Genomic DNA, 24,882 nt, shown 5'->3' with positions numbered 1-24,882 from the left:
ACCAGTCCTCTGTGGCACATTCTTACTGTGGCAGAAAGCAGCCAAACAAGGTCACACAAGTCACCGGCCATTAGTTGGCTGTGGCAGTTGTATGTTACTGCGTGTGATGTTTGCTTCTATAAATATAATTTAACCCATTGATACCTGATGCAGCATTTGCGTGTATATCCCTCATTTTTGTGCGTATCCCTTTAAGACCTCCCTTTAAGGTCTTAAAGGGATACACACACAAATGCTGCCGCAGGTATCAATGGGTTAAACAGCCTATATGTAAGGGTTAATGCACGACGAGGTGTACATTATCACTTTTTAAGGGACGACGCGAGAGGCGTGAACCGTCCGAGGCGAAGCCGAGGATGGTTTGCCTCCGCGAAGTCCCTTAAAAAGTGATAATGTACACCTCGAAGTGCATTAACCCGCTTATACCATGGTCACTTGCCAACAAAACAATAAGACCAGTCATTTATATTTCCATGTGTAATAAATAAAGCAATCTAAATGGCTAAATGTCTGTAAATCAGTCTTCCACGAAATAAAATAGTCCCTCCCACCTGCACCACCCTCCGTTTTAAAGCCGACTCAAACGTTAACTTTATCACAGGAATGCAGGTTTAACGATGTTTTGCGTTCTACATTAAATGAAGACATTACCGTTTGGCTGCTTGCTTTATTTTGTATGATAGATACGTATTGGCCAAGTATATTAACATTTAAGAGCGAAGAGTTTCAGGAAGTGAAACAGTGCAGCGGGGGCTCGCACTGCGTGTGCTGTATGTGGTGAAATGCATCTCTCTCTCTCTCTCTCTCTCTCTCTCTCTCTCTCTCTCTCTCTCTCTCTCTCTCTCTCTCTCTCTCTCTCTCTCTCTCTCTCTCTCTCTCTCTCTCTCTCTCTCTCTCTCTCTCTCTCTCTCTCTCAAAGGGTTCGCCCCCGCTCGTGCACGAGCCGAGGGAAATCTCCTCTTTGTCGCCGAGAAGAGCCTGGTGACGCGAGGTTAAAAATCTCCGAAACGAAAATCAAAATTGTAAATAAGAGTTATTTTTGATAAACTGAGCACACAGGGGTGATTTAAATACTTACTTTGACCGAGTCAATTTTTTTCTCAACATCCAAAATTGTCATATTAACCCTTAGAGAGCTCAAACAGCTCTCTTGATACCACTGTGAAACTATGGCGCATTGATATGAACGGTGAACAGACCATTTAGCTAGGTGTCCATTATCACTGTACAATATCACAAAATAATGGACACCTTGTAGCCAATCAGAATCGAGTATTCACCCAGACCATGGTATAAATACTATTATGTCAAGTACACTGAACGTCAAATGTCCCGCGCCTCTTTTGTTGTGAGCTTCTTGTCACAGTCTTCAAACAGAGCACTGATGTCAAAATGTCTGTTGTTGGGAGAGTTGTAAAATCAGGTCCGTGTTGTAGAGCAGTGGTCCCCACTCCGCAACCACCGGGCCGCGGAGCCGGTACCAGGCCGCAACACATTTGGTACCAGGGCGCGAGCCCGGTCCACACACACAAAAAAAAGCGTAATTTTTTGTCAGGAACATGTTAGCCACCTATTGTTGGCAAGGACCCCCAAGGACCCATGGCAGTGGTAAATAAATAGCCACGCATCAACATCGATGGGATATGCCTCACTCCTTATATGGTCAATGATGTCACCGGAACGTCAAACAGGAGTCTCCACTAAAAACAAGTTGGAAGAGAAGACGGGCTCGTATTATTTTCCCATATATATTTGTGTTGGGGACAGCAGGGTAAGTGTTTGTGTTGGGGACAGCAGGGTAAGTGTTTGTGTTGGGGACAGCAGGTTAAGTGGGACAGCAGGGTAAGTGTTTGTGTTGGGGACAGCAGGGTAAGTGGGACAGCAGGGTAAGTGTTTGTGTTGGGGACAGCAGGGTAAGTGTTTGTGTTGGGGACAGCAGGTTAAGTGGGACAGCAGGGTAAGTGTTTGTGTTGGGGACAGCAGGGTAAGTGTTTGTGTTGGGGACAGCAGGGTAAGTGTTTGTGTTGGGGACAGCAGGGTAAGTGTTTGTGTTGGGGACAGCAGGGTAAGTGGGACAGCAGGGTAAGTGTTTGTGTTGGGGACAGCAGGGTAAGTGGGACAGCAGGGTAAGTGTTTGTGTTGGGGACAGCAGGGTAAGTGGGACAAGAAACTGCTATAATAATCAAGAGGCTTTTACCATGTCATGGCGGCGTAGTGTAAGGGCATTTCACACCCGCTGCTGAAGCATTGTGCAGAGTGAATAAAAGCTAAAGAGAAACAAAATGTTAGAAGTACATTTTCATATCATGTCACTGAAGCCGCACTTTCTCTAAATTGAAGGATTGAGGAGTAGATCAACTTCGTCTTGGCTGCCTTACCACTTTTTCCAATATGACTTCAGCCTCGGAAAAAAGGGGAAGAAAACAAGTGTGATTTTTTTTTTTTTTTTATAAAATAAACGCACGGTAAAACGTACTGTAAATATAAGCCGGGTCCAAAGTTATATGAGGTGTCGCCTGAATGGAAATAAGACAGCGATGTAGCAGCACCGTAGGTGAAAAAAACGGCGCGAGAGCTTTGGAAAATGTGCAGCTGGATTGAGCGTATCCTGAGGTGACACCAGACGCAAACGGCATTCTCAGATGTCTGGACGGGACGGGGCGGCTTGGGGCCCAGCCAGTACCCATCAGCAGACACTGCTGCTGGTGCTGGTGCTGGTGCTGGTGCTGGGGCTGGTGCTGCTGCTGGTGCTGGGGCTGGTGCTGGTGCTGGGCAGCACCGACCTGCAGACTCCACTCTGATCTCAATGGCTCACAGACAACCAGAAGAAGCACGTCTGCCAACTCAGCCTGTCCAATGCAGGAGGACATGGAGAGGAGGAAGGAAAAACAGAGGAGACTGCTGGGCTGCTGCAGCAGGTGGGTACAGGGAAACGGAATAATATTAACAGAGATATGATGATTATTATTATTATTGCTATTAGTGGTAGTAGTAGTAGTAGAAGTATAATAGCAGTGCTGCTGTTATTAATGTTTTTGTTGTTATCATATTTGTTATTATCATTAGTCAGCTTTAGTCAGCACTTTGTCCTCCTCAGTCGGGTGCTATCCTATCAAACTAGAGACCATCTTGCGATAGAGACACTGCATGAAATAGGCCACGCCCATCACGGGGGAAAAGCTCCGTTCATTTCCACACACCAGCATCATTTTCCTTGAATTAAACTGTGGATTATTAATTAAAAAATGTGGATGTTGCTGTCAGTAAGTTAGTTGGAGTGTTCATCTTCCGTATATACAATCTTTTTGTGCAACACCCGACCATGCATAGGAGAACACCAGGATTGGACGGGAGTTTGTGTTTTCCCCCATTGTGGGCGTGGTTTCTGAATGATGACGCGTTTTGCAGTGTCTCTATTGGATCACACCAGCCATCACGCCCACAGCCCACGATTTAAAATGAATGTGGGCCAGGGGCGTAAATTGTGTGTGTGTGTGTGTGTGTGTGGGTCGGATAGTGGCCCCCTTGCTCAGATCGCGCCCATTGTTCGTGACTGCATCTTGCACGGTTTTGATGCGATCGCGTTTGCAAAATCTCAAAACAGACAGTCAGACAGAAACACCTGGCAAAGTACTCAAAACGGCTTCTGCTAGTTCCCGCTACAATACACTGTAGGTGTATCCAGGACCACATTTTGACATGATGACACACACACACACACACACACACCTACACACACACACACACACACAGAAAACTGGAAAAAAGGAAGGACAATACGTGATCTGCTATAAGCCAGCGGAGCATGAGGACACTCATATGGGACCTGGACACATCAGACCCACTGTCTGCAGTCAGAATGAAGTGCAGAAAGAGGGTGTGGGTGAACGAGCAGGAGAGAGCAGGACACAGACACAGAGAAAAGCAGGAGAGAGAGTGACAGGGCGCTGGCTAGGCCCCCGTCCCGCTGAGAGATCTCCAAACCGCTGCGTCTCCAGAGGAAAATGTTTTCACCGTCCTCTAAGTGCCCATTAACTGTCTATTCCCATTCCCAGCCGCGCGGCGCTCCGCACTGTGCGCCGGCACAGTGGGAAGCTGTGGCTGGAGACGCCCACAGTACTCCGGGGAGGCCCGAGCCGAGACGAGGACCGGGGAGGTAGCGGGAGCTAGCGAAAAGCTGCGCTGGCTTCCTGGTGCTGCTGGAAGACATGTAGGTCAGTACTTATATGCACACAATGTACAGAGAGAAAATGGAAGATCCAGCGCTCCTATATGGATCTAATAAACAGATGGTGTACCCAGACTAACTCTCCCCTGTGCTATTTTGAACCAGTATGTAAATGTATTCATGTACATTTATTCCCTTTTACCCCCTGTCATGGTTATTTACCCTAAAAATATACGGTCACAATAATGCAAGCAGCCAGAAAGTTGAAGGCATAACAAATAATGAGAGCTGTTATGGGCGATAGGGCGAGCCGACAAGATTATTTACAAGTATTATTAGGCTATTCACTTCTCGCCATTCCCATCATACGTTTGAACATGTGAGGGCGAGGGAGATTGCACCCCAATTAGGCTCTGATAACTAATCAATAGCTGCATATTCCTCCAGCAGGAAGTAAACGACTGGGCCCATGGGACAAGCCGGTTCAGGTTACACACTGTTATCAATGTTGAGAGAGAGCAAGAGAGAGCGCAGGGCGAGGAAGGACACAGGGATACAAACAAAGGATTAGAGAGGATTGGAGATTGCCGGCCTCTTAACATGTTCTGCTTTTCCAAAGAAAATACGTGCGGGCCTGTGTCCCGGGCCTGTGTCCCGGGCCTGTGTCCCGGTCCTGTGTCCCGGGCCTGTGTCCCGGGCCTGTGTCCCGGTCCTGTGTCCCGGGCCTGTGTCCCGGGCCTGTGTCCCGGGCCTGTGTCCCGGGCCTGTGTCCCGTGTCCCGGGCCTGTGTCCCGGGCCTGTGTCCCGGGCCCGTGTCCCGTGTCCCGGTCCCGTGTCCCGGTCCCGTGTCCCGTGCCTGTGTCCCGGGCCTGTGTCCCGGGCCTGTGTCCCGGGCTTTTAAAGGGAACAACTCGAGGAACTTCATGACCCGCACTCCCTGTCACAAAAACCATCCCAAATTAAATAGGCAAAGACAAGGCTTAGTGGAAGAGTGGAGGAAATGAGTAACGTCTTGTCACTAGTCTGTTCTCGCGGGCGATGCAGTACCTCCCAGGCTGAACTGTGTGGTGCAGCGGACTGAATGACGGCTCGACGGAGGCTGTTGCTACAGCAGCCGGTCCGGCCAGAACCCGACCACGGACGACCACACCACAAGTGGAAACAGGAAGAGCCTGTGCAACCCCTCCAACCCAATGCCTTTATTTATGTATTTACTGTACCACGCTAAAACCACAAATATGAAGGAAAACATGCTAGCTCATGCCAAGATGGGTGTATTTTTAAATGCTATCCTTTGCCATCACTGTCCACTTTTCCCTTTCTTATATATTTATACACTCTCATTGCACTGAATCATTCTTATTTTTGTGTAATATTTGGGGTTATTTTCTTATTAAGTTTACCCTACCAAACATACTTTTTTGGAATACAATTTACAGCAAATGACTGTAGGCTATTCAAATGAGAATGAACACATATCTCTTGGGGTAAAGTGAAAGAAAAACCCCCATTCATTTAAACATTCATATCCATAAGCCTCGCCTTTAAAGTATTGTACGGAGTAATCCCTTGATTTTATCCCTCTCTTTTTTTCCTTTTCTCCCGCTGTTGAATGTCATATCCAAGCCAATCAATAGTTTGAGGAATCATTCAAAGCCATTCCTTATCAAAGCATGGGGCTCTAGTCGTCTAGCAGGGTCTGGTCCATCCTCTATCTGCAGATAGATTAGTCCTGTCTCCTGCACCTCTCAATCATGCTGCTAGAAGACGGGCCGGTCCAGTGTGGGTGGATCAAAGGGGAACATTTCAAAGTGTCTTTTTAAGAACTTTGTAAAGAAAAGGTGGACTTAGCATGTGAAATGAGATTTGTTTTCTACAATGAATGCTAACATACTCATATACATGCAGTGTTTCCCCTACCATTCTACAGGCCTGGCGGGCCCGCCAGGCCAACGACGCCCCCGCCAGGCCAGAAATAAAATTGAAAAGAAAGAAAAAATCCTGCTCTCCCCAAAATTTCAATAAACCTTTATGGCATATTATTACAATACAACAATATTGGTGTTGCCAGTGTTGATGACGGTAATAGATTCAAAACAATAAGCATTTTGCTGGAGCATCGTGCCAGCGTGCGGCGCTGTTCCAAAACGTGTCAACGTGTCGTTGCCTGGGAAACGCACATCCCAAAATACAACTGTTCGCATCGCATCCCATAATAGTATGATGATACTTGGGATGGCATTGCGAACATAGATGCGAACAGGTTAGCTAAAAGTTTAGCGTCGCCAGCGAGGGCCCCCGCCATTGTGGTCGGAGTACGTTTTGAAATCCCTCCAGTCCTGACAATTTTGCTAGGGGAAACACTGACATGTTATCAACAATTGTGCTTTTTTTGTGTCGATTCACCAGCTTTCTCCATTTAGCTTCTCTTAGGGAAGCCTCAGTGGGTGTGTATTTGGCACATACAACATAGACAATTACATTGTATTATCACAGTATGGTTGATTGAAACAGTTTCAAACATAGTATTTTTTTTTATTCATACTGTATATAATGAAGTATATGCAGTATAGACGCGTATGTGTAATGAAGATATATTTCTGTGCGTGTTCAGACCCAAGAAGGAATTTGAAGTTTTACTTTTGGAGGAAGAACTAAGACAAAAAAAGGATCGATTGGTTACACTCTTCATCCTTTGATGCGACCTAATCCACGTCTTAGTGTGAGGATGTAGCGAGTGAAGCATCTGCATATGGAGAAGGTTTGGGCTCGGGGCGCTCCTTTTCTGCTATTAGAGATGCGTTGAATTAAGCTCTTTGGCTGTCAAAGTTAATGAAATAGGGGGGAGAGATGTATGTGAGCTCCTGCACGTGTGCGTGTGTGCATGTGTGTGTGTGTGTGTGTGTGTGTGTGTGTGCGTGTGCGCGTGTGTGTGTGCCCTTAAACCTCAGGCTCAGGGCTCATGGTGGGTTTGTATGACGCCTATGGAGGAACTGGCTGAAAGGGAGCATTGTGCTGAAGGAGTAGTTCTCCTGGTGGGCAGAGCTTGTAAGCCGCTCCCCTCCACATGGGGGCCTGCAGTCTGGGCTCGGCGCTGTGGTCTGGATGGCACCAGAAGCTGCTCCCGCTCGGAGACAATACCCGCGTAATAGCCGTGCATGTTGCCCCAGAGAGGAGACGAGGACGCAGGAAATGTGTGTGATACAAACATGATTACGAAAGAGAAAGACGCGGAAAGAAGAACAATCCTGAGTGGTAAGTCTGTATTTGACAAGTCTGTATTGAGACGAGAACGTTGATTTTCGTCAAAAACAGATTATGTCACCGCTCAACTGATGTGGCAGTCAAATGAAAATAAGTGCTTTGTTTTCTCTTCATGTTCTCTATTTGTCACAAATTGCCCATAAAATCTGCCCCTAAAAACAAAAATATAACAGGGTTGCTCCTTGCTCAAGGTTTCTCCTCAGAACGCCACAGAGCCAGAGAGAGGATATCTGTATGTAAACTACTACAGTGTGGATGTCCTTTATACGTAGCTGAACAACAGCTATATCTGGACACACTCTTATCTGCTCGTACATCACCTTGTCACATCAGCAATCTAAATGTTATCCTCGCTCGAATCGCACGTCCCCAGTATAGCCGAGCGGGGCTGTGAGAGAGCAGCAGAGAGCGAGAACGCATCTCCGCTGAGGTCAGACACACGACTACACATGAATGAGTGTGTATTTGTTTGTATACCTGTGTGTGAACAGTTTCCTTCACGTCGTAAAAATTTGCACCCCCCTCTTTGCCACGTCTGTGGCTTGTATGATGATAAATTCAGTACAGGTGTCACCATGGTTACGATAGGTGACGATTGATGGTGCTGTAGAGGCCGGCGATCCATCACCATCGCATCGGGATTTCAGGAATCTGTTCCTGATCACACCCCCCCGGTAGGGGCCATGTGATCACACCCCCCCCCCCCCGGTAAGGGGCCATGTGGTAACGACCCCTCTCGGCGCGACGCCACAGGAAATCGATACCGGGCACTCAAGGTCAATGTACTGTTGGAAAACTACTTAAGGCCTGACGGATGGAGGGCGCTCGCCTGCAGATGAGACAAGCCATTGACAGCTCCTCCTCTTCCTCCCATACTCAAGAGGAAACGCACACGCACACACGCGTGTACGCACACACAAACAATGTGTCTCCTTTTCGGGTTAGCCATGTGTGTGCCTTCTCCCTCTCTCTCTTTCACTCATATTCAAAAAAAAATCTAAAATCATCTCTAAGTGTATAATTTGAGATACCAAATGATCAGGGCCAACCAACCAATCATGACATGGATGGCACACACAAAGAGCACAATGCTGCCCGTCAACGCTGGATTCAAAGTGACACCGGGAGACATAGAGACACAAGAGAGACAGCTGTTCTGTATTAGCCATCGAGCCAAAGGATAATCAAAAGTCTTACATGCAGGATGTTTCCCTTCTCAGTAAGAAAAATATATGTTTTAGGTCGTTCACTTTCAATATTCTCAAAATCTTGAAATGTCAAAAGGCAATGTAAAATTGAACAGGAACACATTCTGTCGATGATCTTTGACGTGAAAGTACATTCGACATGAACAGCACGTCAGATGTTCCATAGCTGCATGGCATTACAGTAAGAAGAAGAGAGCTGCACTGAGCGGTCAGATGAGGTGTGACCGCACACGGAAAAGTGCATCGGCAAGAACGGAAAGATGCAACTTAAAACATTCCTCTAGTTTAATCTATACATTCAGAGTAGAACCCCTGTAGTCTAATCTATACATTCAGAGTATAACCCCTGTAGTCTAATCTATACATTCAGAGTATAACTGTGTAGTCTAATCTATACATTCAGAGTATAAACCCTGTAGTCTAATCTATACATTCAGAGTATAACTGTGTAGTCGAATCTATACATTCAGAGTATAAACCCTGTAGTCTAATCTATACATTCAGAGTATAACTGTGTAGTCGAATCTATACATTCAGAGTATAAACCCTGTAGTCTAATCTATACAGAGTATAACTGTGTAGTCTAATGTATACATTCAGAGTATAAACCCTGTAGTCTAATCTATACATTCAGAGTATAACTGTGTAGTCTAATCTATACATTCAAAGAATAAACCCTGTAGTCTAATCTATACATTCAGAGTATAACTGTGTAGTTGAATCTATACATTCAGAGTATAAACCCTGTAGTCTAATCTATACAGAGTATAACTGTGTAGTCTAATCTATACATTCAGAGTATAAACCCTGTAGTCTAATCTATACATTCAGAGTATAACTGTGTAGTCTAATCTATACATTCAAAGAATAAACCCTGTAGTCTAATCTATACATTCAGAGTATAACTGTGTAGTCTAATCTATACATTCAGAGAATAAACCCTGTCGTCTAATCTATACATTCAGAGTATAAACCCTGTAGTCTAATCTATATATTCAGAGTATAACTGTGTAGTCTAATCTATACATTCAGAGAATAAACCCTGTAGTCTAATCTATATACATTCAGAGTATAACTGTGTAGTCTAATCTATACATTCTGAGAATAAACCCTGTAGTCTAATCTATACATTCAGAGAATAAACCCTGTAGTCTAATCTATATATTCAGAGTATAACTGTGTAGTCTAATCTATACATTCTGAGAATAAACCCTGTAGTCTAATCTATACATTCAGAGAATAAACCCTGTAGTCTAATCTATATACATTCAGAGTATAACTGTGTAGTCTAATCTATACATTCAGAGTATAACTGTGTAGTCTAATCTATACATTCTGAGAATAAACCCTGTAGTCTAATCTATACATTCTGAGAATAAACCCTGTAGTCTAATCTATACATTCAGAGTATAAACCCTGTAGTCTAATCTATATATTCAGAGTATAACTGTGTAGTCTAATCTATACATTCAGAGAATAAACCCTGTAGTCTAATCTATACATTCAGAGAATAAACCCTGTAGTCTAATCTATATACATTCAGAGTATAACTGTGTAGTCTAATCTATACATTCAGAGTATAACTGTGTAGTCTAATCTATACATTCTGAGAATAAACCCTGTAGTCTAATCTATACATTCTGAGAATAAACCCTGTAGTCTAATCTATACATTCAGAGTAGAACCCCTGTGAGTATTTGAAGGTGACCCCCGTGCTGCACTAAAGTAACCACTATCAGTCGCTGTGACAATGAGGCTGCATTAATCCTGCTAATTTCCTCAGTCCCTGCCCCTCCATTTCCACACCAGGATTTATGACTGCACCTTAAACATGCTAATGTTCTCATATCTGCTGGAGCTGTGAGTGGTCCTCAGCCTCTCATATGTGCTGGAGCTGTGAGTGGTCCTCAGCCTCTAACATCTGCTAGAGCTGTGAGTGGTCCTCAGCCTCATGTGCTGGAGCTGTGAGTGGTCCTCAGCCTCTAACATCTGCTGGAGCTGTGAGTGGTCCTCAGCCTCTAACATCTGCTGGAGCTGTGAGTGGTCCTCAGCCTCTCATATCTGCTGGAGCTGTGAGTGGTCCTCAGCCTCTCATATGTGCTGGAGCTGTGAGTGGTCCTCAGCCTCTCATATCTGCTGGAGCTGTGAGTGGTCCTCAGCCTCTCATATGTGCTGGAGCTGTGAGTGGTCCCCAGCCTCTCATATCTGCTGGAGCTGTGAGTGGTCCTCAGCCTCTCATATGTGCTGGAGCTGTGAGTGGTCCTCAGCCTCTCATATCTGCTGGAGCTGTGAGTGGTCCTCAGCCTCTCTGATTCTGTCTCATTATTTGCTTGTAGCCTGCTAATGTTGCCCCGTCGTTGGCAAATGCAGAGGAAAGCATGGACAGCTCAGTTGCATGCCGACAGACAAACCATCACTGTCAGACATAATCTATTGGAACATAATCAAGACCCCCCCCCATATGCATGCAATTCATATGAATCCTAAATTGATTCTAGCACAAGGAACAGTAGCCGTGTTTCCATTCAGGTTTTGCACAAATTATAAGTGAACTTTTGAAAAGTTGACAATCGTAAAATTCGATTCAGGTGCTAGGGGGAGAGAGCTTCCCAATACAATACCAAAAAACAACTGTTTTTGTCCACGAATGACACATAAAACTTGAAATCAATGTTCAGAAATGCTTTTAAAGGTACAGTATAAAGACATTGTGGGCTGCAATCCCAAGTACTGAGAATGGACAATCATCATTCAAGTAAAAGGAAGAAATCTGTCTCAATGTCATAATGTAACACTGATCAAAACGTATATTGATGAGTAGCTTTGGGAACTAACCACTTTTCTTATGCTACTTAAAGAAGATATTTATTCCGCTATTTCTTCTCCCACTGAGTGTGCACGTATTCGTATGTTCTTTTAGTTTGCTTGTGTGTGTTATAGCTATCTGTTATAGATACCATGAATTAACAGACTAAAATTTGGGGGAATTACTGGGTTTGTCTCAGCGTTGGCAGCTACCGTTTAGCCACAAACCCCGAAGTGGTGTGGCGATCCTTTCTTTTTCCAACCTCCATTTCTTTAGGTTGCCCTCTTTTGCGTCACATTTGCATTAGATTACCAGCCACTGGCATAAATACAGCTCCATCACTGGGCTTCTCTGTACAAGCAAGGCCAACCAGAAAGCCTTCTCCCCTCAGTACTGCTACAGCCAGGCTATCTAAAAAAAAAAAGTTGAAAACATATTCTATCTATTCCATCATATCCTCTCAGATTTAATAATAATAATAATAATAATAATAATAATAATACATAAGTTTTATATAGCGCTTTTCTGGGGAACTCAAAGACGCTTTACAATACATAGAAACAATACATAAAGACAGTAAACAAACTAAATAACAAGAACAGATACAAAACAAATACAAATTAAAAGATTGCAGAGATGGAATGGTGGTTAGAGGTCGCAGTCAGATATTGTAGGCTGTTTTGAAGAGGTGGGATTTGAGTTGGGTTTTGAAGGAGGTGAGTGAGTCTGAGTTTCTGATGTTGAGGGGCAGAGAGTTCCAGAGGGTTGGGGCAGCGATGGCAAAGGCTCTGTCCCCCGTGGTGCGGTGCTTGGTTTTGGTGATGGGGGTGAGGAGGTTGTGTGCTATTGTATGACTAATTTGTACATTCTACATCAGCATATTTGACAGATTTGCCTTCAAAACATCAAATGGCCTGATATATATATATATATATATATATATATATATATATAAATATATATATATATATATATATATATATACTGTGTATATATATATACTGTATATATATGATCAGATGCAATTTTCTTGACTAACTTATTTTGCCTTGTTATAGATATTGAATATTGAGAGTTTGAAAATTCCACGTGAATGTGGAACTGCTTTGGAAAAAGTGGAAGTATTTCACCCCATTGGCAGAATTCCCCCCACCAAAAAAACAATTAAAAATACTAAGTGAATATAACAATACATGACTTGTTGTCGAGATTGACATGATAGTGTATGGTAAATCTAACAGGCCTTTGTTTAAAAAGCCGAGCCATCCATTGCCGAAACCACAGTTGTCTGGGAACGCTCAAGTCACAGGAGCAAGCTCTCTCTCACTTAGTCTTCTGAACCTGAGGAGACAGCAGGAGACATGGCTAATTGACACACACCATTTAGACATCACCTCACATCCATTTGATGTGGAGCAGAACCCAGAGAAGATCGCTCTCAAGCATTTCTACATGAGAAACAATGTCTGACAGATACATTCCACAAAGCCACAAGGTACTTTCAGCGAGGTGAAGCCAGTTGTCTGGTAAGCCCATACGTGAATTGACAAAAGGCTGACATCCTGTACAGCAGAAAACAGCGGGCTTTCATTAGAAGACCTCAAGAAAAAATCCCGGTGTCACCGAGCGTCTGACAACTGCGGTGTTCCTCACACAGGAAAGCCACAGCGAGGCATTTCGAGTAAGAGATGCAGAGCATTATCCAGTAAAACTTCTTTAAAGTGTGTGTGTGTGAACTAAGGGCGTTTTCACAGCTGACAGTCCACTTCCTTGCTTCGCACCCTGATGTAAGAATGATACACCGTTTCCTTTTTCCGCTGCTTTGTTTCACTTTCACAAAGCCAAAAACCCAACGGTCCAGATAGGCTGGCCAACCCTCCCGGTTTGGCCAGATATTTTTGGCAGCTGAAAAGATAAGAATGTGTGTGTACATTTGGGTATGTTGTGTACGTCGTGTGCGTCCACTGTGTCACATGCAGCCAGGCCCGTTCTAATGCGCAGGCTTATCGGGGCTCAAGACCCGGGGCGGACAACATGAGAGATGGATCTTAGCCTACACTGAGCCGGCCTGTATACCACATGAGAGAGAGACGTTCTCACCACAAATGAACCACTCCAGAGTTCCTCTCTAACCCGACTGAAACCCCCTCTTCAACAGGTCTCCTCGTGTGGTTGTTTTGGTCCACATCTAAGTGCGATTGCTGTCTTCACACCTATCCAAACGAAACCTCTCCAAGGGGGTAAAACAAACCAGAGTTTGACTCAACCGAACTGGTTGTGAAAGCACCCACAGTAAAGTGTGTGAACTAAATGTACTGGATACGGTCTGCCAGAGCGCAAGCTCCATCCTCAGACTTAACATAATTCTGTGTGATCATTGGAGCCGTGTATCTTTACGATGGTAGTGGGAAATAATTGTCCATACCTGCTCAAATGGGATATCTGGTTAATGAGAAGGTCCTAGCAGGCAGCTAATACAATTATTATTAAGTTTAAAATATTAGGAACATTAATCCAAAATATATTTTCTCAAATAGAAGAAAATCTAACGATATTAGGAATATTACCATCGCAGAAGATACCGTTCCTCTCAGGAAAGAAATGCATCATATGATAATATAGATATGACCCAAATTGTAACCTTGGTGCACTCATGGCACTTGATATGGGCCTGAAAATCCAGGTGAGATCATTTATTAGTAGCAAAATAATAATAATAATATAACAATAATAATGATGACAAAATAGCTGTTGGCTCGTGGGAAGATAGTCACACGTGGTCAGACCCAACGTCTTACATCAGCTTCCAGCGATGTACAGTCTGAATCACAAGTCAGCATTTCCGGGTTTTGAAGAATTCCTACTGAATAAGTTATTTATGTGCTGCTTTCTAAACAATGAATGCATAATAAATCCCTCAAATTACAAATACCATGTAGGTTAGTTGGCATAGTTATAAGCAAATCAGCATTCATTTGAATTAATTAGTCATATCTTACTTGAAAGTGTATAGGGGGTCCTCCTATCTTACTCCAATAGAAAGTAAACTAGAGAGGATCACAAAGTGCTGTAGATATGGTATGAAGGTGATCGCTCATAATCATGAAGATAGCAGTGAAGAAAATGGTCCTGGGCAAGAAGGGATAATTGGATGTAAAACATGCAGCCCACACTTACTGTGCCAAGCCTTCACTGTGGAGTTATGTTTCCACAACACACTGCATGCATGGAAATGCTGAAATGCAAAGGGACTAGTGTCCACACGTGTGTGTGCGCGCAAACACACACCCACACACACACACAGGTAAGCACATGTACACACGTACACGTGTGCACGCGCGCACACACACACACACACACACACACACACACACACACACACACACAGGTAAGCACATGTACTGTACACACGTACATATTGTGTGCGTGCATACACACACACGTGCACATGCAGGTGTGCACACACACACACACGCACACACACACACACACACACACACACACACACACACACACACACACACACACACACACACACACACACACACACAGGGAACAAATCTATAGAGTTGTGTGAACTTCCCAGGAACCCACAAAACGCATGCAGTGTGAATATTGCCTTCATCTACATAATGGATTATATGGGTCACCATAGAGGTGGTCTATTTTTCTTACTCCTGCTCATCTGTGTGCCTTATTCTTTTTATACCTACAAATAATTAGTGGAACTAGACAGCACAACACATTTGTGTTGGCTTTCTCTCTTCGCGCTAACCTATTTAAAGTCTGAAGTCACCCACACCTACGTGTAGCCAACTGTTCATTTAACAATCCGACCGCACTGCCATCCAAAACTCCAGCAAACCCTGATGTCTCTCCTCCTCTGCCACGCTGCACTGAGAAGGCGTTTTGCCCAGTGCATTTAGGATATTTGTCTTTCTGCCTGTTGGAAGCGTGGTTTGCATTGAGTTTGCTGGAGCAAAACCATGCAGAATCAGTCCAATAAACAGTGGTGAGACCAAGCTGGAAAGAGCCTTAGAAAGAGACACGAAGACGGAGGGGAAGAACTCACTCAAGCAACAGGCATGCATGAGCTCCGGGGCAGCTGCTCTACAGGGAGCTCAGGTCAGAGAGAAATGTAAATAAACTCACATCAGAAACTGAAGGCAACAGGCCAGGATCCAGAACCAGACATCAGAACTGAAGGGAACAGGCCAGGACTCAGAACCAGACATCAGGTCAGGATTCAGAACCAGACATCAGAACTGAAGGGAACAGGCCAGGTTTCAGAACCAGACATCAGGTCAGGATCCAGAACCAGACATCAGAACTGAAGGGAACAGGCCAGGATCCAGAACCAGACATCAGAACTGAAGGGAACAGGCCAGGATCTAGAACCAGACATCAGAACTGAAGGGAACAGGCCAGGATCCAGAACCAGACATCAGAACTGAAGGGAACGGGCCAGGATCTAGAACCAGACATCAGAACTGAAGGGAACAGGCCAGGATCCAGACAGACATCAGAACTGAAGGGAACGGGCCAGGATCTAGAACCAGACATCAGAACTGAAGGGAACAGGCCAGGATCCAGAACCAGACATCAGAACTGAAGGGAACAGGCCAGGATCTAGAACCAGACATCAGAACTGAAGGGAACGGGCCAGGATCCAGAACCAGACATCAGAACTGAAGGGAACGGGCCAGGATCCAGAACCAGACATCAGAACTGAAGGGAATGGGCCAGGATTCAGAACCAGACATCAGACTCACAGCCCTGGGTGCCAGATTACATGGACAGGGTGAACTGACCACAATAAGAGAGAGCAAGAGGGAGCATGTGGCTTCCCCTCCATGTAACACTACATGAGATTTCATTGGTCTGTAGCTCTGTTTCTTAAAGATTAGGTCAGAAGAGACTGGATGACTGAAGCACTTAAAGAATAATAAAAAAAAAAAAAAGTACACCCTGGACCTTATTTCCAGCTTTAAATAGGATTTTTAAGTCACCCTGACAGGGTGTAAAAAAAAACAGAATTCTCCTTTAATATCATCTTAGAAGTCTCTGAATGTTATTCAGAGATTGATTGACAAGCCTGTAAAGTTTCTCACCCCTGAGGGGAATTCTCAACATGTGTGCTCAGTATTTCTATACAACTAGTGGAAGTAAATCAGTTTCATTGTGCCAGACATAATATACCGCTGTGTTTACATGTTTGAGGGCAGAGCTTTTTATCTTCTATAATTTGATTCAAGATAGCATCAAGTACACCTGGTTGTATAATAAAGGTTAATTTGTCCTCCGTCACATGTCTTATAGTAAAGCCACATATTCAAACAGAGGTGTAGATATCACTCGGCTATTTGATATAAGATGTCAGTAGAGCACATATCAGTGCTCATAATGCTGTATGTCAAAAAGGTGTTTGGAAAATGCCTGGGACATTTTTATGTGGCTTGGTACAGTACATCTATCATGTGAACGACTAAGGCTGTAGAGCAGCTCTTGGTGTAAATAGCAGAAAGGAGATCTGACGATTGGGTTGGCATATTTTATAACCCCTGGAGGGCAGTGACAAACCTGGCATTAGCCGTAGTCTGGGCCGAGGAGTCAGCTGCCTGTTTGAACATGAAAAATTAGCCGGGCCCTCAGACACTGGTCATTATGTGCTCGCCAACATAGCTGGGCCAAATGGGACGTGGTGCCGGGCCAAAGATCCAACCTCCAAGGCCGGGCTATTCATGGTAGATCCTCCCCCCCGGGAACGCTCGCGGCGCACAAGGGAACCGTGCAATTAATGGGGTAGGCCGCGGGAAGGTGAGGGAACTTCAGAATTGCAGGAGGTGGAGACAGAAGGACGTGGAGGTGGAGAGGAGGGAGAGGAAAACTGAGAAGAAGTGAACTGAAGGCCCTGTGGAAGAGGAGGACGCTGCCCGGTGCCTGGAAGCCAGCTCAGTGTCTCACTCTGGATCTGTTGGCACGAGGGAGCGGGGAAAGCCATAAAAGTGCTAACCCAAATTACTTTTGAGCAGTTAAAATACATTTAATGAATAAGTAGAACATTGAATTAAAATACCACTTATTTTTTCCCCCATCCATACTAGCTCTGAAAGAATGGAAGTGCTAATACTTACTAATATATCTTCATTTACTTTACAGTGTGATGATGAAATACTTTGATGTCAATTGTAGACTGGCAAGAAAAAATGGGCCTCGGCCGCAAAAAGGACATGAAGGCGACAGTTTAGAGTAAACTGAAAGAAATGGGCTTTTCCACCATCAACTCTCTGTCACTGCACATTATCACTGCACATATCACTGCACATTATCACTGCACATTATCACTGCACATATCACTGCACATTATCACTGCACATATCACTGCACATTATCACTGCACATATCACTGCACATTATCACTGCACATATCACTGCACATTATCACTGCACATTATCACTGCACATATCACTGCACATTATCACTGCACATTATCACTGCACATTATCACTGCACATTATCACTGCACATTATCACTGCACATATCACTGCACATTAGGGCTGTGAATCTTCACTGGCCTCACGATTCGATTACGATTCATCAGTCAACGATTCGATTCATTTCCACGATGCATCACGATACAGCTCCAAGTATCGCAGCTCCAAGTATCACATCCTCAATTTTCTGTATTATTACTGGCTGCACATGGCTACTTTTTCATCAATTAATACAAGCAGTCAGATAAATATCAACTCCCATTTTTACTTAGAAAGTGATTTAAAATCTGAATGTCAACAGAAATTTAAACATAAACAATTCAACGATTCATCTGTCAACGATTCGATTCGATTCACACGTCCGCATGGCGATGCATCGATTAAACGATTCATTTTGACACCGCTACTGCACATATCACTGCACATATGAGTTGAGCTGAGGTAGTAAATCATCTTCAGATTAATTCACCTGGTACTGAGAAGAGAGAACTGGGATAGTGTTGATACTAGTATATACTGTATTATCAAATGATGCATTTTATGTATGTGTACAGTTTGTGTGTGTGTGTCATTGTCTAGGGGCCAAAGCAAGTATCAGCTTGTGTGGTATATACACACACACACACACACACACACACACACACACACACACACACACACACACACACACACACACACACACACACACACACACACACACTATTTTAACCTACTTTTTAATATTTCCCCCCCTCACACTGATAGAATCAGTACTTACACTGAGGTTATCTAGGGGGAGCTGACCTGCTTTCTAAAGAGGAAATAAAGAAACATATACAGTTCTTTTCTACAACTATTTAGAGTGTGATCTCAGTTACAGAGGCTGTATAGGCCTGTTTGTATCAAGCCATTGTTTGCATGTTACAGTAACAGACAGCTTTGTCACGCTTGTTATTTTGTATCGAGCTCCTCTTTCACCTCAACCTCACTTGGCCTCTGATGATGATGATGCTCAGACGACTCTAAGCCTCCTGGGCTTCAGTGGCTGTTTCAGAGAGAAGGAGACAGTGACAGAGGAGCCAGACCAAGGAGGGGAGGAATATTAAGTGAGGAGGAGAACATAGGATGGCAAAAACAATACGGCTAGTCGGAGGGGGGAGGAATGGGAGACCAAAGGGGCGTTGTTTGTGGCCGCCTCTCGTTACCGCACCGCAACGCTAAAATTCCTCATCATTGTGGCTTCCCATGTCATGACAGTGGTCAGAGGGACATGGAAATGAAGACAGAAAAGACCTCATACTCCACAGTGTCCATGCCAACCTCGGCGCGCGCACTGCCAACAACAAATACAGTGTGCACGCACGGACACACACACACACACACACAAGCACATGCACGGACACAGACATAGAGACAAACACAGACACACACATACAGACACACACATGCAGACATATTTACTATCTAGCGACAAGTAGAGGAATGGATCCAAAAATAGAGTGTTTACAATAACTGGAATCAGGGAGTGTAGCCAGGGAATTGGATTAGGGGGTCAAACGTCCAATGTGTTCTCAGCCAAAATGTCCAGCTACACATCCAGCTTGCCTTACAAAACGCAACAGGGCAAGAGATCACATCAGTTTTGGATGAAGATGTCAAAGGGACAGCTCACCCTAAAATACAAAATACATATTTCTCCTCTCACCTGCAGTGCTATTTTATCCATCTATATCGTTTTGGTATTAGTTGCCTGAGTTTTGGAGATATCGGCCGCAGAGATGTCTGCCTTCTCTTGAATACAATGTAACTGGATGGCACTCGGCTTGTAGTGCTCAAAGAAATACATTTGAAAAACTCAACAGCATCGTCTCTTTCCAGAAATCATGACCCGGTTACTCAAGATAATGGAGACTTTGTTGTGAGCAGAGAAAATAGTTCCTACATGAATATGAACTATTTTCTTTTGCAGTCTCATGTAGGAACTAACTAGTAGCTAGCAGGTGTAGTTTGGTCAAAAGAAAATAGGTATGTTTTTGTCTTTGTTTGAGTCTGTTGTTCTGTTTTGTTCTGAAAATTGTAAAATAAAATATTGAAAAGAAAAAGAAATAAGACAATTGTTCCTCCATGAAACTGCTCATAACAAGGTCTGTGGATTATCTTGAGTAACAGGGTCATGATTTCTGGAAAGAGACATTGCTATTGAGTTTTTCAAATGGATTTCTTTGGCACTTTGAGCACCACAAGCCGAGTGCCATCCAGTTCCATTGTATTGGAGAGAAGGCAGAAGCTCTGCAGCCAATATGTCCAAAACTCAGGCAACTAACACAAAACGATATAGATGGATAAATAGCACTACAGGTGAGATGGAATATACTGTATGTATTTTGGATTTTAGGGTGAGCTGTTCCTTTAATGACATAGGCAGCTACAGTAAAGGACAAATATTAGGAGTGTTTCAGGCCACGGGATATTCATTCATTGTACCAGTCGAGGTGCATTTTAACACCATAGATGGTATAGAAATTCACTCGTGGAGATATTTCCTGTATGTTGAGCTCCCCTGAAGGTCTCTCTCTGGGCTGTGTTTGCTGCTCTCTTGAAGGCCGTGAGAGTTGGCTGGAAGACCACAGCACAGAAGCTCCTTCCTGAGCCGTCTGCCCCCCACAGGTTCACCCAGCGGGGTCAGTTTTATATCATTAAATAAAGCCTTTTAAAGGCATCTTTTACGACCCCACGTGACCCCGCTTCATGAACGATCTCCTTTGTTTCGGCACCTAATCGCAGCCTCTTAAAGCTTTAATGGCAGCCAGTAAAATATCGATAACTAATATCAGCTGGAGGCTGCGCCGGCTTTTTGGCAGGTAGGAAGGAGGCTCCAGCTGTGTTCTGTCCGCCCTAACTGGCACATCTCCAGGGGCCCCAGGGTGCACAGATGTGCAAAGGACCCCCGTATATCCTGCCTCAGAGAGAGGGAGAGAGGCAGTGCATGCGTGGTGTGTTGTGTAACAACAGTATACCTTGTTATTTTCACTTTTTTTGTTTTTTTGTGGTATTTGTTTGTGAATGTCAAATGTCCCCAAGTTTTTTTGACTGACAGGCGAGGTAAACAGAAATAAAGTCCATAGATCAGCAGTACACTACTTGCCCTCCAGGGTCACTTACCTGACAAAGAGAGCATGCTGATTGTGACAGCCGGAGGCGTTGTCTATCTCCATACGGTGTACACAGAGGCAGGACAGGCAAACACAGCACATTCACTGGCATTTAGCCCACAGGCACACAAACACGGGTCACTCCTCACTTACAATTACCCTCATTAAGGGTCAAAACTGCACCCGGATGCACAATACAGGCATGATTTAATTAATTACAACATGAGTAGGGCTGTAAATAGGTAAAAAACTGCCTAGTCAATATGTACGTCTCCGTTTCTGCACCGCAAAACGAAAACGAGCAACCAGAACCTTGCACGCAAGTGAACTAAAACCAGTTCAACAGCACGAGAGAGAGAGAGAGAGAGAGAGAGAGAGAGAGAGTGGAAGAAGAAATTGTTCGTGACATCGAGATGCGCTGAATGATTTCAAAATGGAGAGACCCCGGTGTGTATAGTGAACAGGAAAGATAAAAAGACAATGTTTACTCTCTTTGTAGATTCCGGGGAGATCTCTCATTTATCTCTCTCCTTAAACACAGTGGTTCACCCTGCTGCTAAAGGCCCGCCTCAGCACTTTTCTCTGCCTTCTCCTCCTTACCATTTAATATTGATGATTCTCACAGGATAAAGTACGTTAAGTAGAGATATGTTAATCCCTCCTGCGCTTGTTTACTCTGGGGTGACTCTGGCGGTGGAGCTACGCCTTTCTAGTCGCATATCATTTCACGTTTAACAAACGCTCTCCTCTTTAATGTGCCCACTATCAAGGTCATGAACAGCTAAATTATTTCAGCCTCAAGAATTAATTATTCACAGATAATAAAAAAAGAGACTAGGGGTTGCGTCTGAAAGATGTAAGCAGCGCCTTCCCTCTTTGTCCAGAATATATTCAATCACTTCCAAATGCAGGATGCTCAAATCAAACAAATTATTTTTTGTTAATGATTCTCTCTTTTTTCCCCTTTTACATTGCTCTACAAGGTAAACTAATGATAAATAATGACTCTCTCTCACTCACACACACACACACACACACACACACACACACACACACACACACACACACACACACACACACACACCTAGCATTGCTATTATGGAACCCTGCAAGAGTAAAGCAATGTGATGGAATGTATCTCCTGGAGAAGGTTTTGGCCGCGGTTTCCCGGCTGTGAGGCTCTGGGAGAAGCTTAAATGGTATTGAAAGTATGAAATCCAATATTCTTCTCCAGTCTGCTGTTGAAAGACTGATATTTGGGGTGTTCAGTCACTGTCAGAGAGAAAAGAACAAACTCATTCTACACGCAGGTGTCAGAGAAGTCTTCGCCTGAGCATGAAATAAGTACAGAACAGATTTATTTCTCAGTAATAGTAGCAATTACAGTGGGATGGAATAGTGGGGATTCCTGCTCAAGGTTATAGCAGTGATAGGCCAGGACACCCCCGTGGATCCACTCTGGCCAAACAGTGGGAATGGACTGTGAATTCCCCTGGATTAGGACCAGGCTTCAGTGTATAGTCTGTTTGATAAGGGATTAAACACAGGAAATCCATGACTTCACATGGCACTCCTCGTCTGAGATACCCTCGACTTTTTACACCTGTTATTCTTCTCTCTCTCTCTCTCTCTCGCACGCACGCGCACACACACGCACGCGCACACACACACACACACACACACACACACACACACACACACACACACACACACACACACACACACACACACACACACACACACACACACACACACGTATGTTACAGTTTTGGCAGTAGGCTACAGAACGGGTGTAAACATGATTATTTGCCCAGCCTAGGGGAACTGGACATAGCTAAAAAGAAGAAGATTGTGACTCCCCTCAAAATGAGCAGGTGGATTCTCTGGTCATCTTTTGCTTCAGGGTGGGCACAGCCAAAACAATAAGCTCAGGGGATACAAATCCAAGTCTAGTTTACCTACCGAAAATGAAAAGAAACAAATGACCATAATATGCAGCTAAGTAACCTAACTCCCTGAACAAAACCCAGGAAAAACAGAATACTTAAACAAAAAGGCTACCCCACCCCTACAGGCCTGGAGCTGCTACTACAATAAGAGAAGTCATTATACTCGGCCAGTCGCCAGAATAAAACGATGGCATGTTACATTTCTGCAAACCACGACGACTTCTGAAGCGTTTTCTGAAAACAAACTTCTGAAGCGTTTTCTGAAAACAAACTTCTGAAGTGTTTTCTGAAAACAAACTTCGCTGTTTCATAAACTTGTTAACCACAGACCTTATTTTATGCATTTAGCCGAAATCCCGACTAAAATCCCATTCGCTTTTCCCCTAACGAACCGGAAGTGCTACTTCTGGACTCATTCCTGCGGTACTAATCCACAGGGCCAATCAGAACACAGGACACACCACTCCAATCACCTGGTTCATCCAATGGTAAAAAAACAACAACCTGCACTAGCAATTATACCCAGAGAGGGCAACATGCCAGCATCATAACCCCCACTGGGTCATAACAGTACTGCTGTAGGCTACAACACAACATACTACAGTATCATCATAATTGACAGAGTAACAATTGTATCACTTGGCTATCAATGCCAACTCAAGACCAAGTCATATAGAAATTATATTTTATGTTATTCTCCTGAGCTCTTGCAAAATCCATGGTGAACAGAAGATCTCTCTGTATGACTGATAAAAGGCAGGGAGTCATTATCTATTCACCATGGCATCTGCCTGCCATTGGTCACAAGATGAGGGTCCTCAGGCTGTAAACACCGTGAGCAGTCAAGTTAATGATATTAATCCAGTTATGATCAACATTCAAATATGGCTCAAATCTCACGGACTTAAACCACACTATTATTGTATTAGGGATGGAATGCCTCCCTATGAATAACATTTTATATAATACGTGGAGGAAACAGATCACAAATCCAAACATTGTTTCTCATGGCTGAAGCATACATAGACATGCCGAAGAACGCACCAAACACAAAGGAGATACAATGGAGTGAATTCAGTGTATTTCTTTTACTTTGTTTACACACACTATGGGAGCGAAAACAATCTTTTTGGTAATGAAGGGCACGTGGTACACAACACATTAATTGATGTAATTGTTAACTTGCAAGTAATTTGTTTGTTTGTTTTCCGGCGTTCATTTTCTTCAGTATCTGCTTAGATTGCTGTTGAACAGCTCTGATATAAGTGATAGTGAGGTCTATCTGTGAACAGAAATATCGAGGTGTTACTGTTCATGCTGTTATGTTTTGTCATCTCAAATCATCAAATGGGTCAGTAATCATATGAACATCAGAGAAATTATTGACATACTGCATTACTGTATGTCCATCTCCAACACAAGAGAAAGACTGCTGGTGTGCACGGGATTGTACTTCTGTGCCGTGCTATTAGTGCTGAGAACACAAGGTGAATGATATCGGCATATTTTTCACACACACACACACACACACACACACACACACACACACACACACACACACACACACACACACACACACACACAAGAGTGAAGGTAGCTCTCATAGATAAACCCATCTTCACAGCAAGGCCTCTGCTAAGACAGACGCCCCAGTAAGAACAATCCATTCCGGCTACAGCCAACGTATGCAATTAAGCTTCATCTTCACCGCTACGTTGTCACAATCTCACACTTTGCCTTCTCTTTGAATGAATCACCTGTACACTTTAATTATTGAGTCCCTTTTCGCGAGCCCACCCACCACCATTAAGCCCACCTCTTGCAGGCCTCATTATCAAACCGGGGCAATTTCCCCCACAG

The sequence above is a fragment of the Poromitra crassiceps genome (genome assembly GCF_964638095.1).
Source record: "Poromitra crassiceps genome assembly, chromosome: 14".
NCBI lineage: Eukaryota > Metazoa > Chordata > Actinopteri > Beryciformes > Melamphaidae > Poromitra > Poromitra crassiceps.
This window is presented reverse-complemented; position numbering follows the sequence as displayed.